This window comes from Heptranchias perlo, chromosome 6, assembly GCF_035084215.1.
Source record: "Heptranchias perlo isolate sHepPer1 chromosome 6, sHepPer1.hap1, whole genome shotgun sequence".
NCBI lineage: Eukaryota > Metazoa > Chordata > Chondrichthyes > Hexanchiformes > Hexanchidae > Heptranchias > Heptranchias perlo.
The window spans coordinates 62,447,299-62,456,435 of NC_090330.1; positions in this window are offsets into that span (position 1 = coordinate 62,447,299).

Sequence of the window (9,137 nt, forward strand, 5' to 3'; positions counted from 1 at the left end):
GCATTTATAAATCACAGAACAATACATGGTGATTACAGATAGTCTTTGCAACTGCCCGTTGCCAAGGCAATCACCGTGTTCAGACATAGAGGTGTTACCTACAGAGCCCCCGAATATACAGTCAACAAAAAAAAAGAAAAAAAACAAACAGAAAAAAAAGAGAGGCAGAAACATCCGGAAGGCAGAGAAAGCCAGCAAATGACCCGTTATATTAAAAACAGATAGCTTTTGTTCGCTGGTGGGCTTACGTGTAGCGTGACATGAACCCAAGATCCCAGTTGAGGCCGTCCTCATGGGTGCGGAACTTGGCTATCAATTTCTGCTCGACGATTTTGCGTTGTCGTGTGTCTCGAAGGCCGCCTTGGCGTACGCTTACCCGAAGGTCGGTGGCTGAATGTCCCTGACTGCTGAAGTGTTCCCCGACTGGGAGGGAACCCTCCTGTCTGGCGATTGTCGCGCGGTGTCCGTTCATCCGTTGTCGCAGCGTCTGCATGGTCTCGCCAATGTACCATGCTCTGGGGCATCCTTTCCTGCAACGTATGAGGTAGACAACGTTGGCCGAGTCACAGGAGTATGAACCATGCACCTGGTGGGTGGTGTCCTCTCGTGTGATGGTGGTGTCTGTGTCGATGATCTGGCATGTCTTGCATAGGTTGCCGTGGCAGGGTTGTGTGGTGTCGTGGACGCTGTTCTCCTGAAAGCTGGGTAATTTGCTGCGAACGATAGTCTGTTTGAGGTTGGGTGGCTGTTTAAAGGCGAGTAGTGGAGGTGTGGGGATGACAATAGCGAGGTGTTTGTCGTCATTGATGACATGTTGAAGGCTGCGGAGAACATGGTGTAGTTTCTCCGCTCCGTGGAAGTACTGGACGACAAAGGGTACTCTGTTGGTTGCGTCCCGTGTTAGTCTCCTGAGGAGGTCTATGCGATTTTTCGCTGTGGCCCGTCGGAACTGTCGATCGATGAGTCGAGCGTCATATCCCGTTCTTACTAGGGCGTCTTTCAGCGTCTGTAGGTGTCCATCGCGTTCCTCCTCGTCTGAGCAGACCCTGTGTATTCGCAGGGCCTGTCCATAGGGGATGGCCTCTTTGACGTGGTTAGGGTGGAAGCTGGAAAAGTGGAGCATCGTGAGGTTGTCCGTGGGCTTGTGGTAGAGTGAGGTGCTGAGGTGCCCGTCTTTGATGGAGATTTGTGTGTCCAAGAAAGAAACTGATTCTGAGGAGTAGTCCATGGTGAGCTTGATGGTGGGATGGAACTTGTTGTTGTTATTGTGTAGTCTCTTTAGTGATTCTTCGCCGTGGTTCCATAGAAAGAAAATGTCGTCGATGTATCTGGTGTATAGCGTTGGTTGGAGGTCCTGTGCAGTGAAGAAGTCCTGCTCGAACTTGTGCATGAAAATGTTGGCGTATTGGGGTGCAAATTTGGTCCCCATGGCTGTTCCGTGTGTTTGGGTAAAGAACTGGTTATCGAAGGTGAAGACACTGTGATCCAGGATGAAGCGGATGAGTTGTAGGATGGCATCTGGAGATTGGCTGTTGTTGGTGTTTGTTGATGATTGAGAGTAGATTGATGGGGAGGTAATTGGCCGGATTGGATTTGTCCTGCTTTTTGTGGACAGGAGATACCTGGGCAATTTTCCACATTGTCGGGTGGATGCCAGTGTTGTAGCTGTCCTGGAACAGCTTGGCTCGAGGCGCAGCTAGTTCTGGAGCACAAGTCTTCAGCACTACAGCTGGGATGTTGTCGGGGCCCATAGCCTTTGCTGTATCCAGTGCACTCAGCCGTTTCTTGATATCATGTGGAGTGAATCGAATTAGCTGAAGACTGGCTTCTGTGATGGTGGGGATATCGGGAGGAGGCCGAGATGGATCATCCACTTGGCACTTCTGGCTGCAAACGCTTCAGCCTTGTCTTTTGCACTCACGTGCTGGGCTCTGCCATCATTGAGGATAGGGATGTTCACAGAGCCTCCTCCTCCCGTTAGTTGTTTAATTGTCCACCACCATTCACGACTGGATGTGGCAGGACTGCAGAGCTTTGATCTGATCCGTTGGATGTGGAATCCCTTAGCTCTGTCTATAGCATGTTGCTTCCGCTGTTTAGCTTGCATGTCGTCCTGAGTTGTAGCTTCACCAGGTTGGCACCTCATTTTTCGGTACGCCTGGTGCTGCTCCTGGCATCCTCTTCTACACTCCTCATTGAACCAGGGTTGATCCCCTGGCTTGTTGGTAATGGTAGAGTGAGGAATATGCCGGGCCATGAGGTTACAGATTGTGCTGGAATACAATTCTGCTGCTGCTGATGGCCCATGGTGCCTCATGGATGCCCAGTTTTGAGCTGCTAGATCTGTTCTGAATCTATCCCATTTAGCACGGTGATAGTGCCACACAATCCGTTGGATGGTGTCTCTCAGTGCGAAGACGGGACTTCGTCTCCACGAGGACTGTGGCGGTGGTCACTTCTACCAATACTGTCATGGACAGATGCATTTGCGACAGGTAGATTGGTGAGGACGAGGTCAAGTAAGTTTTTCCCTCGAGTTGATTTGCTCACCACCTGCTACAGGCCCAGTCTGGCAGCTATGTCCTTCAGGACTCGGCCAGCTCGGCCAGCAGTGGTGCTACCGAGCCACTCTTGGTGATGGACATTGAAGTCCCCCACCCAGAGTACATTCTGTGCCCTTTCTACCCTCAGTGCTTACTCCAAATGCTGTTCAACATGAAGGAGGACTGATTCATCAGCTGAGGGAGGGCGGTAGGTGGTAATCAGCAGGAGGTTTCCTTGCCCATGTTTGACCTGATGCCATGAGATTTTCATGGGGTCCGGAGTCAATATTGAGGACTCCCAAAGGCCACTCCCTCCTGACTGTATAATCACTGTACCGCCACCTCTGGTGGGTCAGGACATACCCAGGAATGGTGATGGAAGAGTCTGGGATGTTGGCTGAAAGGTATAATTCTGTGAATTACGGCTATGTCAGGCTGTTGCTTGACTAGTCTGTGGGACAGCTCTCCCAATTTTGGCACAAGTCCCCAGATGTTAGTGAGGAGGACTTTGCAGGGTCAACTGTGCTTGGTTTGCCGTTGTCGTGTCCGGTGCCAAGTGGTCCGTCTGGTTTTATTCTTCTTATGACTTTTCGTCGCGAGATTTTACAACTTAGTGGCTTGCTAGGCCATTTCAGAGGGCAATTAAGAATCAACCACATTGCCGTGGGTCTGGAGTCACATATAGGCCAGACCGGGTAAGGACATTGGTGAACCAGATGGGTTCCTAACGACAATCCGGTAGTTTCATTACTGATACTAGTATTTTAATTCCAGATTTTTATGTAATTAATTGAATTTAAATTTACCAGCTGCCGTGGTAGGATTTGAACTCATGACTCTGGATTACTAGTCCAGTAACATAACCACTATGCTACCATGATGTTGCGTGTGACAGCATGGTTATCGTTATAGGCCTGCTGTGCACGTGTGCGTGGGTTCCTGACTGGAGTCATGAGCCACAGCGTGAGGGGATAGCCCTTGTCGCCCAGTAGCCAGTCTTCGACTTGCCAAGTCGGGTGAAAGATAGCTGGCACGTTGGACTGCCGCATGATGAAGGCGTCATGACTGCTTCCAGAAATTGTGGGCATCGATCTCCATGATTCGATGCGTGTGGTCACACACCAGCTGCATGTTCAGGGAGTGGAAGCCCTTTCGGTTGACGAAGACGGCCGAGTTTATATGCGGGGCATGCAGGGCAATGTGTGTGCAGTCAATGGCACTCTGCATCATGGGGAAGCCAGCAATGCGAGCGAACCCCTGTGCTCGCTCGTTCTGCCAGTCTCCGTCAAGAGGGAAGGTGATGAACCTGTTCCTCATCTGGTACAGTGCATCTGTGACCTCCCTTATGCAGCAGTGCACTGCATACAGTGAGATGTTGCACATGTCGCCAGCAGAGGCCTGAAATGATCCTGAGCCGTAGAAATTCAGCGCCACAGCGACCTTCACAGTCACAGGCAATGTTGTCCTTGCCCTGCTCTGAGGCTGCAGTTGTGGCTGCACCTGTTGACAGATCTCGGTCACGGCTTCCTTGGTGAACCTCAGGCACTGGATGCAATCCTCCTCGGTCATGTTGAAAAAGGAGAATTGGTGCCGGAAGGCCCTCATTGGATATGGCCTCTTGCTCAGCGCCCTGCACCTCCTCGTCCTCCCTCTCCTCGCAGCTTGACCTGCTATGCGTGGCCTCTCTGCATGCTCCCAGTCATGCTCAATGCCCAGTGGGAGCCCTAGCAGACCACCCATGGCTACCAGGAATGTTGTTCAACCACGGTTGTAACTTTCCGAACCGTAAGACGGTACCTGCCAAACCACTCTCAAATGTACTCTAGGAACTCTCAGTGAGTATAGGGAGCTTCAAAAAACACTTCCTATTCCACCAGCAGCCAGATGCAATAATCCAGCAACTAACCTATAAATCCTGCATGGTCTCTTTATATAGCGCTGGTGAGGGGTCCTCCAGGCACTCTAAGACACGTTCAGCTGTGCCTGGTTAAGACAGTGCGTTGAGTTGAGTGTTATGGTCCAAAATGATGTCTATCTCTTTAAATTAGTGTTGCACACTGATTGCACGCATTTTCTCCGTACTTTACATGCTTCCAGCATTCAGTATTTGAGCATGCACTAACTCCAATACCAAGATGGCGTCCGGCACTACATGGCCCAATTTAGCGCTCCCAGTATTTTGGTAATAACACTTTCAGTAAAAGGGATAATTCTGCAGTGGGACTGGAATCACATGTAGACCAGGTAAAGAGGGCAGCTTCCCTTCCCTAAAGGATATTAGTGAACCGGTTGGGTTATTATGACAATCCAACAGCTTTGTGGTCACTTTTTACTGCTACCATCTTTCTATGTACAGAGTTCTAAAACTGAATTTAAATTTTCAAACTGCAATGACAGCATTTGAACTCTTATTCTTTAATTATTAGTCCAGGCCTCTGAATAGTAGTAACATAACCACTACACCACCATATGCTACAGATCAGATAACATCTAGACAACACACGGTTACTAACCCTGGACAGAGCTGACAGGACCCTTGGCCTCATACCTTGAGATCTAAGATGTCCCAGGGCATTTCTAGGAGTCCAAACAAAAGAAATCATTGTAGCTTGTGCAAGAGCCAAGGAGCAGCTATGCCTCCATGGCCACTGGATTTCAATTTTTTTCCCTGACCTCTTTCCTTCGCTACCATCGAGGTGCAAGGCCTTTGACAACATCAACCTGCCAAAGCAAGTGCATCAAATACAAGATACTATTTCCCCCCCAACCCCCCCAGCTTAAAATCCTGATGAATGCCTTCCCACCGTTCTTGACACCCTGAAGCTGCCAGCTCCTTCCTTCAAGTCAAAGCCCCAGGAACTATAGTCCCTACTGGCAATCTCCCCACCCCTAGATAAGAATGCAAATCAAACCAGTACACACCTGCTCCAGACCCAAGGAGATCGCAAGCACAAAAAATCCAGATGCACTGCAACAGTCCTGATACAGCAACTGCATTCTTGGAGTCAAGAACACCTCACCACAACAAGGGACCACCCTGGTAGAGGACTCCCTCCTCCACTTCAACCATCATAGTGCCCTAAGCCCAGACTAGAATCCCAAGGACTTTCTCCAAAGCTCTAGCCGTGTGCGTCGCAGAGCTCTGACTTTGCTTTTGAAGTTCCATCTGCTTACCACCTGTAACCTGCTGAGCGATTTTAACACTGTTTCCAAAGTCAAATGGTCAGGCCACTCTCATGGGTAGTGTCACAACCTTATGTTCAGAGAAGTCCTAGTCTTAACAAAAAAAAAATTAAGTTGTGTACTATGCATCTTGCAGATATTGCATATCATAGCCATTGCAGCAACTCAGTAAGGGTACTTAAAAGAACTTCCTAGGTTGTCAACCCCTATCACTAAGGAAGACAAGAGCAATAATATCATGGGACCATCACCTGCAAGTTCCCCTCCATCCTGATTTGGACCTATATTCCATTTCAAGGTCTGATTAGCAGGGGAGCCAATGAAATATGTGAGCCCTCAGTTTGTACCTGACCCCATCACCCCGGACAGGATCACTAACTACTTGCATGTTGTCTATGCATTTATTAATTTTAAATACCTCAATCAGATTCTCTAAGTATATGGGGCCCAATTTTGCCTGTCCCATTTTTCGGAGTGAATGGGGAAGATTTTTGAGAAGGCCTCAATTTAGGCGACCAGCGCTCTCGCTGGAAACAGGTCTGTGGGATATGGGAAGAGACCCTCTAACTTGTATTGTCTGATGTTCCAAGGTACTTTTTTTCTGCACATTAGTCTTTTGAAGTGTTGAATACACTCTGCGTAATGAAGAACTTCCTGATATCAGTCCTAAAGTTACCTTTTACTAGTTTAAACCTGTGTCCCCGGCCCAATCCCACAATTTTATTTATAATTTACAGTACTATTCCAGATTTACCTTTTCCATACTATTTATAATCTTGTACACCTGTATATGATCATCGCTCAGACACCTCCTTTCCACGATGAAATGCTCAAAACTCCATTCTTTCCTCCTTTCTTAGACCAATGACACCAGAAATCAGCCTCGTGGCTCTTCTCTGCACTGCCTCCAGAGCTTGAATGTCTCCCTTGTGTCTCAGTGACCAGAATGAGACTCAGTATTCAAGGTTGTCTGACCAGAGCACTGTACAGTTTGATCATGGCTTCCTCTGACTTATATTAAACTGTTTTAGCTATGTACTTCAACATTCTATTGGCTTTGCTGATTGCAGCTTTGTGTTGGTTGGACATAAGAACATAAGAAATAGGAGCAGGAGTAGGCCATTCAACTCCTCAAGCCTGCTCTGGCATTCAATCAGATCATGACTGATCTTCGACCTCAACGCCACTTTCCCGCCCGATCCCCATATCCCTTGATTCCCTTAGAGGCCAAAAATCTATCTATCTCAGTCTTGAATATAGTCAAGACGGAGCATCCACAGTCCTCTGGGGTAGAGAATTCCAAAGATTCACTACCCTTTGAGAGATGAAATGTTTAGTGCCGAGTCTACTAAGCCTCCTAGGTCTCTTTCCATTTCATCTGTAGCTATTTCAACAACATTCATGGAGTATGTGTGTTGCTTATTTTCCGTGCTATGTGCAGTACTTTGCACTTGTCTGCATTAAATTTTCTCTTCTATTTGTATGCCCACATATTTATTTTGTCCACACACTTTTTAATTTTTGAATTGTTTCCTTTGATTCCACTGCCCCTCCCAGTTTGGTATTATCTGCAAATTTGACCACTTTGCATAGAGTTTGAGTTTGACATTTATGTAAATGAGATTCAGTGATGGCCTCAACACCCTCGGGCAACCCAGCACCCGAAATAACTTCTCTAAAGAGTACTTGCTTTCTACATATCAACCAGTTTCTTATGTTTCCAGGGTTTATCTTAAATTCCCACTGCTTTGAATTTGACCATTAGCCTTCCGTGAGGGACTTTGTCAAATGCCTTTTGCGAGTCTAGATACACTGGCCTAGAAATGCAGGTGCGCCTATTTTTGGGGTGCAGGGTACAACCGTGGTGTTACCTGTAAACTTAATTACCATACTGTCAGTGTCCTCCTCCAGATCAGAATGAATATAATAAACAGAAGGGGACCCCTCGGGCACCCAATTGTGACCAGACCATATTGGATAGCTATTCCATTTAAAATCACCCTTTGATCAATGTCGCATGGCCAATTTGTTATCCATCTTGCCTTTTCACCTTTCACACCATGGGGTGTAATTTTTGTACACAATCCCTCTTGAAGCACTTTATCAAAACCTTTTTGGAAATCCAAATAGATGATATCTACTGGTCTCTTTGATCCACAGTTCAAAATATATCTTTTTCTAGTGACCACTTCATAAAAAAATGGACAAGGTTTGTCAAACACAATGGAGTAAAGTTTCCGCTAGATTGCGCTGGTTTTATCAGCGCAATCCGGCCGAATCAGCTCAAATGATGGAGGAATTTCTGTGTACGCTGGCCGTAAATTACATCCAGCATAATTTGAGATTCCACGATCTTTTGAGCTGGATCAAAAATCGTAGCGTGAAGCCAGCCCCGCCACCCAAACAAAATAATAAGAATTGCAAGTTTCTGCCGATTGCGGCCGTTCGAGGACGGTCTTCAAATTAAACCAGTTTTCTTAGGTGCATAGACACTAATAGGCACATTTTAAACATTTTTACATATTAAAAATATTTAATTTACTAAGAACCTGACTTAGTATACACCAATGAATGTAGTAAATGGTTCAGTATAGTTTTTATTTTTAAAAAAGGTCATTTTCAGTGATTTAAAATCAGGTTACTCACAGGTGGTGGACTAAACACTTATTAAAAATGGTTATTTTTTGTGATAAACCCATTTTCAGCTGTCTAAATAAAACTGCATCAGGTTACCACTCTTAAATACATCAATGAATATTTTTTATTGCAAAAAAGAAAAAAATAAATGATTACGCTCTGTTAAGCTGCCAGGTTGCATTGGTTCATGGAAGATTTTATGTTTGTGCTTATGCATGTGCATTTTAGCGGAAACACGCAATAAAACCCAGCCAGCACAATTGATGATTGTGCCCAAAGTGGAAACTCTACCCTAACCGGTTGTCTTAATATCCCCCATTAGCCTTGTACATTCTAGATGATCAATTATAGCGTCTCAACCAATGCTTTCCATTAACTTACACACTATAGAAATTAGATTCACTGGTCTACCGTTTCCAGGTTTTGACATAGATGCTTTTTTAAGTAACACCATATGTGCTTTTCTCCAATCATCCTGCACTACGCTGGTTCTCAGTGAGATGTTGAAAATACTCACCAGGGCATCACTCAAGACCTCTGCCATTTCTTCAATACCCTAGGATAAATTACTTCTGGTCCTGTTCCTTTTTCCATCTTGGGCCTTTTTAATTCAGCTAGCAAAATTTGCCTTGAGATCTGCAAGTAACATCCCTGAGTTTTAGTCTTATGCCTTCTAATAACAAAACTTGAAATTTGTAATTACCACTCCTTTCTCCTTCATCGAGTAAAGTTTAAATCATAGGTGTATTTAAGGGGAAGCTATACAAGTACGTG